Source organism: Rhyacophila brunnea, unplaced genomic scaffold (assembly GCF_057557595.1).
Source record: "Rhyacophila brunnea isolate RB1 unplaced genomic scaffold, BYU_Rbru_1.0 scaffold_2, whole genome shotgun sequence".
In the NCBI taxonomy this organism is placed as follows: domain Eukaryota; kingdom Metazoa; phylum Arthropoda; class Insecta; order Trichoptera; family Rhyacophilidae; genus Rhyacophila; species Rhyacophila brunnea.
Window position 1 is genome coordinate 14,776,023 of NW_028232859.1, and position 14,603 is coordinate 14,790,625.

Consider the following 14,603-nt stretch of genomic DNA (forward strand, 5'->3'; position numbering starts at 1 on the left):
GAGTTCAAAGATATCTGCTTTCGAGTTTTATTTAAATATTGCTTACTATGGCTGCGCGCACACGGCAAAGCGAAGTTTCGGATTCATCCGCCAAACGACGTTTGCGTTTTATTTGCGTTTTATTTGCGAGCCGATTGCGTTTTAAATGCGTTTCAAATGCGTCAATATTTCGACAATGCTGTCCAAGAGAAAACACGGTTTTCAAGGGGATTCATAAACGCCTTTTTTTGAAACTGCACCCTGCTGCGAGAGTATTTATCTTTCATTACAGTGGCGTACAAGGGTAAATAAATCAATATAAAATCAGTACGTAATATTGCATTATACCTACATTTATTTTCCCACTATTGCTTCTTTTGGAGCTGGACTGTTTTATATCGAAAGCGTTTTGAAAATTACCTATTGTTGAGCCTATTATATACCATCATCATCAATACTATCGACCGAGGGTACTTGATGGAGTTTGAATTTAAATTCTAATTGATTTAAGTTTTGTACTATTATTATTTATTAAAACAATAAAAAAAGATTATAAGTTAATACACGAAGAAAGGGTAAAAACCTTATTACCTAGATACCTACTAAGTAAAGGATTAAGTACAAAAACATAATATTTTGAATAATTTGAATATTTGCAGTATTCTAAAAACCTGTTGTAAATACTATTAATACATTCGGTAGGTAAGCAGTTTTACAAAATATAATAAAAAGTTGTGACACAGCACAGCTATGAGAAGAAGTATTTCACGAGAAGAAAGGCTCGCCATATCTATACGGTAAACTAAACTATTATTATTTATTTTGTAGTATGTACTTATTTAATTAATTTTTTTATTAGTTGACACTGTCATCTTCTATAGATACACTAAAATGGAAACGGGTACTAATAATAATATATTGAAGTGAGAATAATGAATACCCACCTACTACTATTGATAGGTATGTGCTTGTGTACTTGTATCGGTACAAGTATATTTATATTAATTATTGTTTTTTTTGTTATAATATATTAGTTGCGATTAATTGACAATAAAATTTTGATAATGTATCTATTTAGCCGCTACAGTACCATATTATTCAATTACATATTCAAAAAAAGTTGGTAGTTATGAATTCAAAACACCTTTCATAAAAAATAGATTGAAATATTAGTAGGTATACCATCATCAATACTATCAACCGAGGGTACTTGATGGAATTTGAATTTAAATTCTAATTGATTTAAGTTTTGTACTATTATTATTTATTAATACAATAAAAAAGATTATAAGTTAATACACGAAGAAAGGGTAAAAACCTTATTACCTAGATACCTACTAAGTAAATGATGAAGTATAAAAACATAATATTTTGAATAATTTGAATATTTGCAGTGTTTCTAAAAAAACCCGTTGTAAATACGATTAATACATTCGGTAGGTAAGCGTATTAAAATGTCATTTCTCGTAAACAATAGTTTTCTCGTTGTGCAATATGTTGGGAGTTTAATAATATTAACTAATGAGAGATGTCACCAACTGTAACTACTCACTAAATAAAAAAAAAAACGAATAAACAATGTTAAGGTATAGTTCGTAATATGCAAATTTAAATAATTTTTGATGAATACCTATATACCTATACCGAAAATATTTATATAAGTACCTATAGATACGTATTGAATTACCCACCTACCTATTCATATTATATGAAATACATATTTAAAATAACACCATTCTTTTGGGAAGAATACAAGTAGGTATGCATTTGGTTATATTCGATATTAAATAAGTATGTATCTTTAATAGAATCATGCCTCCTTTTTAGTAGTAGAATCTTTATGTAGGTATCGAATCTATAAAATATTTTTATTAAATTTAATCTGTTTTTAAGCGTGAAGGCTCGCCATAACTATAAGGTAAACTAAACCATTATTATTTATTTTGTAGTAAGTATGTACTTCTTTAATTATTTTTTTATTAGTTGACACTTTTATCTTCTATAGATACACTAAAATGGAAACGGGTGCCAATAATAACATATTGAAGTGAGAATAATGAATACCTTCCTACTACTATCGATAGGTATGTTCCTGTGTACTTGTGTAGGTACATGTATATTTATATTAATTATTGTTTTCGTGTTATAATATATTATTTGCGATTAATTGATAACAAAATTTAGATAATTTATCTATTCACCCGCTACAGTAAAATCTATAAAATATTTTAATTAAATTATATCTGTTGCTCTACATTGCATGAACGCCACTGAAGCAATGGAGTAATTAATTATGTCATACAATACGTGCCATGAATATACTACCTACCACATGTTCTTTTAAATCTTCCCATTTAGGCCAGGACCGAACTTTTGAAAGCTTAAATTTATGGGGGCGCGTATTAAGAAATATTACTGATTAACCACATAATTATGTTCAGAAAGGCCTAATAAATTTTATTTACCAATGACAAACTCATGACCGGATGAGTGGGTATTTTTCATTAAAAACTTGGGTATAATGTAAAGGTTTAAGCCTACGCAATCTGCACCTAGCACATTGTCATATATAATAATATGAAGAATGTTAAATCTCAGTCGGTTCCATGACAAAACAGGACAGTGACAAAACAGAACATGACAAAACAGAACACCTGGAGAAAACCTGGCTGTTCTGTTTTATCATGTTCTGTATTGTTATTGTTGTCGAAGTCATGATGAATTGTTTGCAACCAGAAAGATTCACTTGAATGATTAATGCTTATTTGGACTATGTCTGCATTTGCGTATAGCTAACAAAAATCCGCATGAAAGTCATTAAAAATAATTTCTACACTATGAAAATATCATCAAATTAAAAAACGCTTTCGATATAATATAACAGAATTCTATTCCAAATCAAGCAATAGTGGAAAAAATAAATATAGGTAAAATGGTAAAAAAGAAATACTTAATAATTATGTAGGTAATGTTTACATATTATATTTTTATATTTTATTTATCTTAGTTCGCCACTGGCGACAAAAAAAAGGTTTTTTTTAATTCTTCGGATAGTGCAATAAATAAATTCTTACATAATAACACTAACGGTGAAAACAAAAAGTACTAATATCCATAATAGCTATAAGTTGGCGAACACAATAAGGCACATATTGTATGACATAATTTATTACTTTAGTCCGAAAAAATTAAAAAAATCTTCCTTCTTTCTTAATTAGTGTCATCAAGAATTTCACAGTGGCGTTAATGCAATGGGGAAAACAGATATAATTTAATTAAAATATTTTATAGGTTTTTTGTATATAATTTGTTAGAACAATGTAATATATTATTATACCTATTGTATCTTTTATTAAATAAACATTTAAAACATATTATTCATAAACATTTGAAATATCTCCCCTTAAAATCTGTTCATATTTCCAATAGAATATTATTGCTTAGAATTCAATAGCTACACATTAAAAAGATAGCTATTGTAATGAGACTCGACTCGGAGACTCAGGTAATTTCGTGTTAGTGTACCTACTAATATTTCAATCTATTTTTTATGAAAGGTGTTTTGAATTCATAACTACCAACTTTTTTTGAATATGTAATTGAATAATATGGTACTGTAGCGGCTAAATAGATAAATTATCAAAATTTTATTGTCAATTAATCGCAACTAATATATTATAACAAAAAAACAATAATTAATATAAATATACTTGTACCGATACAAGTACACAAGCACATACCTATCAATAGTAGTAGGTGGGTATTCATTATTCTCACTTCAATATATTATTATTAGTACCCGTTTCCATTTTAGTGTATCTATAGAAGATGACAGTGTCAACTAATAAAAAAATTAATTAAATAAGTACATACTACAAAATAAATAATAATAGTTTAGTTTACCGTATAGATATGGCGAGCCTTTCTTCTCGTGAAATACTTCTTCTCATAGCTGTGCTGTGTCACAACTTTTTATTATATTTTTTAAAACTGCTTACCTACCGAATGTATTAATAGTATTTACAACAGGTTTTTAGAATACTGCAAATATTCAAATTATTCAAAATATTATGTTTTTGTACTTAATCCTTTACTTAGTAGGTATCTAGGTAATAAGGTTTTTACCCTTTCTTCGTGTATTAACTTATAATCTTTTTTTATTGTATTAATAAATAATAATAGTACAAAACTTAAATCAATTAGAATTTAAATTCAAACTCCATCAAGTACCCTCGGTCGATAGTATTGATGATGATGGTATATAATAGGCTCAACAATAGGTAATTTTCAAAACGCTTTCGATATAAAACAGTCCAGCTCCCAAAGAAGCAATAGTGGGAAAATAAATGTAGGTATAATGCAATATTACGTACTGATTTTATATTGATTTATTTACCCTTGTACGCCACTGTAATGAAAGATAAATACTCTCGCAGCAGGGTGCAGTTTCAAAAAAAGGCGTTTATGAATCCCCTTGAAAACCGTGTTTTCTCTTGGACAGCATTGTCGAAATATTGACGCATTTGACACGCATTTAAAACGCAATCGGCTCGCAAATAAAACGCAAATAAAACGCAAACGTCGTTTGGCGGATGAATCCGAAACTTCGCTTTGCCGTGTGCGCGCAGCCTTAATGTGTGACTTACTTTTTAATAATCCAGACTTAAATCTTAAAATGCCTACTCAGCTACATCATATCTGTAATTTCTTTATTACTTTTAAATTAAAACACTTCCACAAACCACTAAAAAAGAGCTAAGTTTTTGAAACAGAGTTGTAAAAAAGCACTGCTTGAAATTTTAAGATCAGGATCGTTCTGAGGATGGTGTTATAACCCAAAAAACTATCAACATAAATAACTCAAATATCGTAGAATTAACAAACAACTTTATTTCTAAAGCTCTAAAACGTAAACGTCAGTTCAATTGAATTTTCATATACAATTCATCGGTTTTTCTAAAGCTTATACTTTTCTCGCCATCATCATAGAGCCATCAACATTTTTTTATTCTTTATTGGTTATTATAATTTGCTGTTTATTATTATTTTTTTATCGTGTCAATATTTTGTAACATTTGAATTTAATCTGTTTTCATTTCGTACTCGGGTTATCACTGGGTAGTGGGTATGTTATCCTTTTCTTCTCATCGGAAAGGGAGACAAGAATAGGATAATAGAAGAGTAAATATCAAAAAATACCCATAAGAAAATACCATGAAAGGCTCGACCAATATATTTATATCTAAGTAAGCTAAGTGTAACAACTTTACTGTGTGTTATGTATTCACTTACTGTTATGGTTGTATCTATAATCAAATTTTGCAGATTTCCCCGTCGCTCGATTTTATCTTTTATTAAATGCACTCTCCAGTTACCGACTTCATAGAAGTTTTCATAGTCGATTTTTAAAATGTTGCTTTTGAGAAAGATACAAGCTGTAATCATTAAATAATATGTCAATTCTTAACATCAAAAAGATACTGTAAGCAGAGCACTATAATACAGTCAATGAGAAATGGCTATAACCAAGAAAATATCGAGTTCTTATTAAATGTTCCTGCTACGGAAATGCTTTGCTAACTGGTTCCCTGCCTTAAGCGTTGATACCGCCTAAACCATGGCATCCTCAGAGGATCCAAGGCCATGAGGCCTGAATCATCATTGGGCTGATTCATGCAAACATGAACAGATCGACTGTGAGGCAAATTTCTAGCCCGTAAGCTTAGATGTATGGAAATTTATAGTCACCCTTTTGCAAGTTCTACAAAATTTAATAGAATCAGTCTAGCCCTTAATATAAATAAAATCCTGCATTTTTTTATACCTACATTAATTCTATAAGCAAGCCAAGTAAAACCTACCTTCATTATAAATTCTATACTTAGTCAATTTAAAAAATACTTAGAAGCAAGCTGTAATTTTAAAGCCAATCAATAGCAAAAGATTTTGTAGTTACCTATATAACTTAAAACAATTGTCAGCACAATATAATTATTACCTACATTTCATCCAATTTTGACCAATATTGGAAGCACAGTTCCCAGCCATACAATGTACCTAATACCTAGAATATCTGATTTGAGAATATTTTGAAAAAAAAATGCATTTGTATACCTAGTTCAAATATTTCAAAATATGTAGCTAACAAGCAAAGAAATGCAGAAGGTAATAATAATTCCAAGAAATTCACAGCCCCTTTCTAAAGCATGTACCTAGAAAAGGTCTGAAATATGAGACCTGAGGTACCTACTTACAAGCCAGGTACATATGCCAGAGGCTGTTTTTGTCATTTTTCAGAGATAGAATAATTGTGAATTGTTTGTTGTGTATTATTACTACCTACTCTTCCCTACCAGCCCCTAATAGGGTCAGTCGGTTTTCGAACTCTCGAGGAGCGTGACGTCGGCCGTGGCGTCGCGCTCGCCGACGTCACCGCCATTTTAAATTTAATTTTTTTTTTTTTTTAAATATTTTCTACGCTGTACTACTTGACTGTAAATGTATTCCGACAAATAAACGCCCTGTTTTCGCCTATAATTCCGCGTTGTCAATCAACATAAGCATGTCCCTGAAAGAAACCAGCAGACGATATCACCGTGACATTACATCATCATCAGGGGGGTCCAGCGCTATTACCTACACCCCCCCCCCCCTTTCGGAGGTGACAGCGTCTTAAAGCACTCTATATTATATCCATGAACGGAAGGCCACTAATACAAAAGTAGTGCGTTTTCACGCTCATATTACTACCCCCGGTCGAATGTCTTGGATGATTAAAAATATTGAACATACAGAGCCATCTTTTGGAATGATGATGAAATACTAAATGACAGATTGCAACAATTATCGGCATTTACCAATTTAAATAAGAGCTTTGTTAAACGCAGTAAAACAATTCACGGCCTCCTGGGTATCGCCATAGTAATATCTTGTGGCATAAAAAGATTAATAAGGTGGTAAATCCCACTGATGCAAAAGGGTGCTTCTTCAAAAAATTGTCTGATGGAGTAGCATGACTATGTACATATTTTGTTACAAATTAAGGTTACATCTTACACGGTTTACCATTCTCCTTCAATATTAACAATAATAAATTGCCAATGAAGTTTTGGTAAATGGAAATGCTCACCAACAGTGGAATTTCATTGTTTACCGTTAAGTTAGCTGTATAATAACGATTTAAAATCACAGTGCATGCATACCACCTGATATTAATAGAAGGCTCCAATTTTATTGTCCTACACGAAATATTAAAATTATCAGAGAAAATTCTCCACTACAAATCTCTCTTAGGTGACTTATTTAAAAACAATATTCATAATAATAATATTATAATGCTATGTTTTCTTTAAGCTGATTGGAGTTGTGTTAGTTTCCTGAGTATGGTTGTTGAATATATTCATAACAATTATGATATAGGTGGGTACTTAATAAAAACTGATAATGACAACCATATTATGTTTTACCTGATACAAACATATCTTCTGTGTTATAAGATATCATTGATGAAGTATTGTCAGATGTACTGAAGGAATCTTCACAATGAATTAAATTTACAATGTCTACAGCAGACGCTGTGTTGAATTTATTAGACGATTTCCACAAAGCATAAAATGTGAGATTTAGTTTCCCTCCAATTTCGAATCCAGGATTATGAAGATCTAAGACAACCCAAGGATCTGAAAGAGCAGCATTCAAAATATAAATCAAATATTTTTTATTGGCAAACATGCCACAACCTTGACTTCTCATACATTTATAAACCATTTAAAACTGTGTTTCGGCTGACAACAACTTTTGCCTAAACAGTGACTATTATAATATAATATGATGTATATAAACTTAATCGGCCCCTATAGACAGGTGGCAGAATGTGGTTTGTGGGTTCGCATCCCATATTATTGAAAAAACCTTTTTATGTAACGAAAATTGATTTTTATAAGTATGATTTAATTTGATATATTTTGGGACCGCAAAATATGTTAGCCCTGGGCTCCTTTTAGTGTAAATCTGTTCCTACATATACCTATCAGAAACGTTTTTCAGGTAATCAGAACCTTACACAACAGTACATATTATAATATAATATATTCTATTATTAATTGAAGAAGTTAATGACAGGACATACCATTGTTGATAGTATTTGTTATTGTCAGAAAAACTTCACTGTCAAGTCGGAAGATTAACTCAGACAAAGTGTCGTAGGCATCTTTCAGGTTATCTGTCATCACCAGCCATGGATGAATCTCGTCAAAAATCTCCAAGTTAGAAACCTGTAAGCAGTAAATTTTAATTACCAAAATTTTGGAAAATATCGCTTGGCGAATGGCAAACTAGTGCAACAAACGACCACAGGACTACTCTATAACTTTGCTAGCCTATTATTGACTATTGGACAGGCATACTATATTTGTGTCTACCAGATTGGCTCTACAATTCTGTGTGAATCTTGGTTGCCTCCAGAATACTGAGCTGTATTTCCCCAGTTTGGAAGACCCATTGTGGTAGTATCTCTATTCATCATCATTTATGACGCTACAATCATTGGCGGGTCATGGTCTCTTTCAAAACCTCCATCCTGGACAATCCAGCACGACATCTACAATTACTTCTGTGCCGCAGTCCAGCCAGTTTTCTTTTGCCTCAGGAGTTGTGTACATAGCCCGATTTTCTGGATCTCCTATTCTGAGTGAGTTGTACAAAACGTCTAGTAAAGGAACCCAAGGAAACGGAACATATATTTTAAAATATTGAGATTATCTATTCACTAGATTGTATAGATAAAACTCAAAACTAGTTCTAATTGAATTATAAATACCTAGGTGTGATTAAAATATTTCAAGACCCATACCATTTCCAAAATATGATGTGATCTATTGCAATTCATATCCAACACATTTCCAATCCTAAAAATAGGAAGGTGGTCATTATATATCCCATAGACAATTTTCTGAGTTGGAAGATTCTCTTTAAATTCCATTGTATCCAGATTTTTGAAGGCAATATTAATTCCAAACAATTTTGACAGTTCTTTCGCTGCAGTGACCATCTCTGTGAACATTTAATTGTGATATCAATAAGTAACAATACCTTATCATGAGAATGCCTACATATTTTTAAAGACATATTTAATTTTTAATAACCCTCAATAGACATTTTCAGTTGCAGTTATAATAAAAAGTGGATTATTCGCATTCTGAATATCCAAAAATACCAAAAACATTAAATTATTCTAGAATAAGTTTCAGCTGTAACTTTATTTTACGCATTATTAAGAATCATGCGTAGGTATATACTGGGAAATGCAGATGGATTTCTAGTTTAACAATGGCTTCTAAGACATCCGCAGCCATGATACAATGGTATGGCTATAGTAATAATATCATATATAATTATTAATTATATTTATGACAATGTACAAACTATACATTTGGTCTCAAGTTTGAATACTGCGCAAAAATTCACATGTCGTCATGTTGAATCTGATAGTTAATAACTATTACTGTTAAAAAAATCTGTTAATATAACGTCCACGCTGTGAACTCCCGTGCGCTCTGCTTTGGAGAGAAATAATAATTATTGACCTGGGCTTCCACAGAGTGAAGGTTATATGAATATACTTTTTTACGAGGAATCTTGATACATATTCACCAAACCCATCGGTTCCTAGCACTAGATCAAACACAGATTGATAAAAAAAATGTGGATTCTCTTTGCTAAGCCGTGAGATTAAACCCTCAACCCATGCCTTCAGAGATTGCCACTCTACCAGCTGAGTCACCAATTATACACAGTAACAGACTGTCTCCTAAACGTAACTCCCACGATCAACAGAGTTACCCGTATATACATATTTTTATTATATTTTGACCATATTATACGAGCTTATGGGTTTTTGGAAATAGACACTTCATTTACCATCACCGGATGAATAGTTTTCAGTCGGTTCCCCACAAGGGGACACAAATTCCTTGACCGCAGTACTATTCACTACTTCACGGTTGGTAACAAACCTGTAATGGTAATAGCAAATAACAATACATGTTAATTAAATTTAACAAACCAAAATGTGATCCACAACCATAAACAGTACCATGATATATATTTTTTAATTTGAAGAATTCGCCTATTAACAATGTTTTCTTTGGTCCAAAATATGAAGCAGAGACCACTGACAGATGTATTAGACAGATTAACAAAAGACATTTAAAAGACATGATGAATATCATCAACCAAGTAACAATGGTAATATTGTATTGCAGAAATGAAGAGTGGATATGTTTAGCCACTTCGATTGAAGTACTGATGATTGATTGATATTATAATGCTGTTGAAGCGGAAATCTGGTAATAAATAATTCATTTATTTTGTCAAAGGGCATAATGATGACAAATCTGTGTCGACAGGTAATTTACATGGAGTGTAACATCAAAGCAACAACTCATGTAATATGCATCAAAGTGAAATAAGTGATAATGATTAATTATTCATTGAAGTTATTGCTATATAAATTGAAGTTTCTTTGAGACACAGGGATTCAAAATGCTCCATTAAGTTCAAAATTGGGTGATCCAGGTAGATGGATCTCATCGCGACTTCGCGTATGACTGTACTGCCATCTATTAAGGTAATTGAGCATTTCTGATCTATGAAGTGGTCACAATCGCTGTCTGGAAGATTAGATACATCCCCCTGATCTAGGCGTACAACATCAAAATAAAAATAATTCTAACAGTTAACGGCCCACATGCTCAGCGTAGGTCAAAATGGAGTTTTATGCTATTTTCAAAGCATGATCCTAGACATTCCTTAAACGTTGTAGATAATCTATTTATATAATTTTGAAGCCTTATTATCCTTTATATTTATTTTAAACGGTTGATGACTGCATAAAGTATTTTTATTACATAAAATAGTATTCTTTTAAACCTCTCGCTCTAATGTTTTAGAATATAGTCATATTTCAGTACATCCATGTGCAGTGGTGTAGGTTTGGTAATTTTTAAAAGCATTTATAAAACCATTAGTAAAATTTATGTCGACATTATTATAATGAAATATTTATGATAAAGAATTATATTGATAATCTCTGTGATCCCAAATTTGACAAGAATTAGGCATTTTTTTATTCAAAAAATGGGCAAGATTTACACATTTAAAGATAATTCTAAAGATACTGATTATAAGCTATGTCTTTGACCATTCAAATGTGATAAACATTCTACGAATAATGTTTGCTTTATAATAATTATTGACCTGAAAAAAAAATATTTTTTTAAAAACGGTTATCTACAACGCTTAAGGAATGTCCAGGATCATGCTTTGAAAATAGCATAAATCTCCATTTTTACCTACGCGGCGCACTTCCGTAAGAAGTAAAAGCAAGCATCAAAATCGAATCCAAAATTTGCAAAAGTTTACCTTGATCTGTTGTGAAAATACAAAATTGGATTTGGCAGGAAAGGTATATAATTTGACAAACAAATTAGGTATTTTCCATATGTAGATATCGGTTGGGACCAAGTATGAAAACGAAATTTAACAAACATAATATTTTAACTTTTATATAGGTATTATACAGATAGATATTTTTATTTATTTTAATATGTACACAGATTCAAACTTTATTGTGTGAAATCAAGATGACTCTGAAAGAATAGAATAAGAACTCGACAGTTAAAGTGTTTGTTGTAAATCTGAGCAAATAATGATTTAATTGTACATATTTTTAAATTCCAAGGAGGAAAGTGTTCCTTTATTTTTATAAAGAGCATCAGACATTCTTAATCCCTACCTAATAAAAATATGCCATACGCAAAAATAGTTAGAAACTAAAACTTCCTCGTCTACTTTCCGTATCAAATCGTAACGTACGTCTATTCTTTCACGCATTCATTCAACCGTGTGGCGCCCACTAGCCCCGGTGCTCATGCGTCCTGTTACCCGCTTGTCTCGGCATCGAACCGTTCCGGCGCCCAGTTGTCCCGGCGTTGGGTTCGTTGTCTCTTAATTGTCCCATTTCCATGTGTCGTACATAATGCGAAGTTCATATTAGTATTCGAGTTACGACACCTATTATAATATATCTTGAGTTCTGAGTTATTTTATTTATTCTCCTTGCCAAAATACCTATTCTGTAATGTGTGGCATTTAATAATGATAAGACACTTGAAATATAATCTTTTCCTGCTAAAAAGTCAAACTGATAAGAGATAAAGAAATCTCTAAAAAAAAAAACTTAACCGCAGCATTAATCATTGGATCATTAAAATCGTACTTTGTTTATTTCACAAAACACAACCGGTCGACTATCAATCGATACCAGTTTGCCTGTCATAAAATTATTGCATGCGGTATTTATTCGTGTATCAGTAAATATTAAATAAATAGTTTAACTTTATTCTTTGCTTTCCAACAGGAAGTTGGAAATAAAAACCCAATGTGTCATTTATAGATTATTTCACACTGTGCGCTGTACTCGTATTGATTAGTTTAACATTTACATCACTGCGGAGTGTTGTGTTATTTGTTTAGCTACAATCATTTTTAATAAGTAACAATATGTAAAAGTGATGACTTTTTCTCTGATTGAAATGTGAATCACAATAACAATGTAAGTGTAATAATATTTTTTAAGAGTGTTTAATCGGATATTATTGGAAATTATTATTAACTGGAAGGATAAATCTAATTTAAGAATAGTTTTATCGACCAACAATGAATATTTTGGCATTTGCAATTTTTTATTTATTTTGAATCATTCTTCTTTATTGACAAATTCTTCATCAATATTACTAATTATTTTATATACTTCAAAACGTTAAGCTATAATTTTATCAGTATGTATTTCATGGCTCCCACAAAGGGGGGGCTGACAGGGCTCTAGCCTGGGAGCCTGGTGTGGCGAGTCATAGCGATAAACACCTGTCACAAATTTGCTCTAATAGTAAAAAAAGTCGCCTGCGGCGCTATTTTCCATTAGTGAAGGTTATATTTTAAAATATGTTGTTGTGCGATGTAACTTTTAATTGCGTCATTACTTGATAACTCCAAAGTTGATGTAAGTTTTCAAAATACACTAAATACCTATCTTAATACCGTGAACGCCATTTGGAAACCGCTACTGTAGAGCGTAACACTGCCTTTAACCTTGGCGATAGGTATGGGGGCCCGACAAATATCCTAGCCTTGGGGACCGCTTCTGGATGTGGGGGCCATGATGGACTTATTCCACAATCATTATCATTTTAATAAATGTCTTGGGTGTAATAATATAATATAAAATATAATTAAACATTTTTAAGTGTTTATTATTTCTAATAAATTCTTCTTCATTGTGACTTCATGTAACTTCACGACAGTCGAATAGCTAAGAGAAATTAATCATAATATTGCATGATGTGACAAAATAATTCTCAAAGTATTCTCACCGTGAATAATAGCGCTTGTACACATACATGGATTTGGATTTACTGGCACCTTCTTCTTATTGTGCCATCCCCTAGCAGAGGTCGGCCACCATCAGGGCGATCTTAGCTTTGTCATCTGCCACCCAGAACAGTTCCAGAAGACGACCTTTGCTACGCTTACCATTGATCTTTCCTTGAATGACAAGTTGGGGAATGCTGTACTTTTGTCCTCTTATAATATGGCCGAGGTACTGTAGTTTCCTGGTTTTGATACTACGCACAACTTCTCGGTCCTTTCCCATTCGATTGAGAACTTCAACATTTGTCACCTGGTTAGTCCAAGGAATTTTGCGGATGCGTCCATACAGCCACATTTCGAAAGCTTCAACTCTCCGTGACATCTCTTGGTTTTGCGTCCATACCATACCATAGAAAAGAGTTGAGAGACCATAACAACGTACCATACGCAGTCTCAGACCTAGGTTATGGTCTCGATTGCTAAGGAGGTATCTCATTTTGAGAAAGGCACTCCTTGCGATCTCAATTCTAGTTTTTATTTCCTGAGACTGGTCCCATTTCTCATTGACCCATGCACCTAAATATTTATAATGAGTCACACGTTCAATTGGTTTGCTGTTTATGACAAAGCTTGTGTTGCTGTTTGGTGTCAATTGTAATAGTTTTGTTTTCTTGAGGTTCATTTTTAAACCATAAGAATTGCTGACCTCATTAACCCTTGTTACCAGTTGATGCAAACTCTTACTGGCACTAATAGTGTCTAAATGAAACTATCGCGATAATAACTATTTACAAGCAAAAATGCTGACTGTCGCTAATCTCATTCTTCAAGAAAGTATTCAACATAGTTCATATCATTTATGCATTTGGTTGTAATCATATTAACAAATATTCAATTCTAAACCGTGACAAGTATTTCCAACTCTCATCCGTTTACGCCCCACGGAGGCATACTGCTCCGACTGGCTTCTACATTTCCTATAGCAGAAGGGTCGACAGGTTAGCAGGGGGTCGAACGATGTGTTTGGTGGGTCATCTTTGCAGACAGCATAATATGTGAAATACAAGAAAACAAACTAGTTGGCAAATAAAAATCATAATTTTTTCAATCAGCTGACTAACGGCCCGCTTATTTAAATAAGTGTTAGTATGCATTAGGCCCTTACTATAGTACGACTTTTATATTATATCTGACAC

At 32.2% G+C, this 14,603-nt stretch overlaps 1 protein-coding gene across 3 annotated transcripts in view; it reads left to right on the plus strand.

Moving 5' to 3' along the window:
• The window catches only part of LOC147071904 (uncharacterized), a 75,640-nt gene that overhangs the window by 11,011 nt on the left and 50,026 nt on the right, over positions 1 to 14,603 (plus strand). The window contains exon 1 of one of the 3 annotated variants that reach the window (XM_085947478.1): positions 12,229 to 12,592. The exons of 1 other annotated variant lie outside the window; for it this stretch is intronic. The gene's annotated coding sequence lies outside the window, so the exon portion shown is untranslated. Of the gene's footprint in view, positions 1 to 12,228; positions 12,593 to 14,603 lie in introns of those variants that run through there. One more of the 3 variants, XM_085947476.1, reaches the window with a different exon arrangement.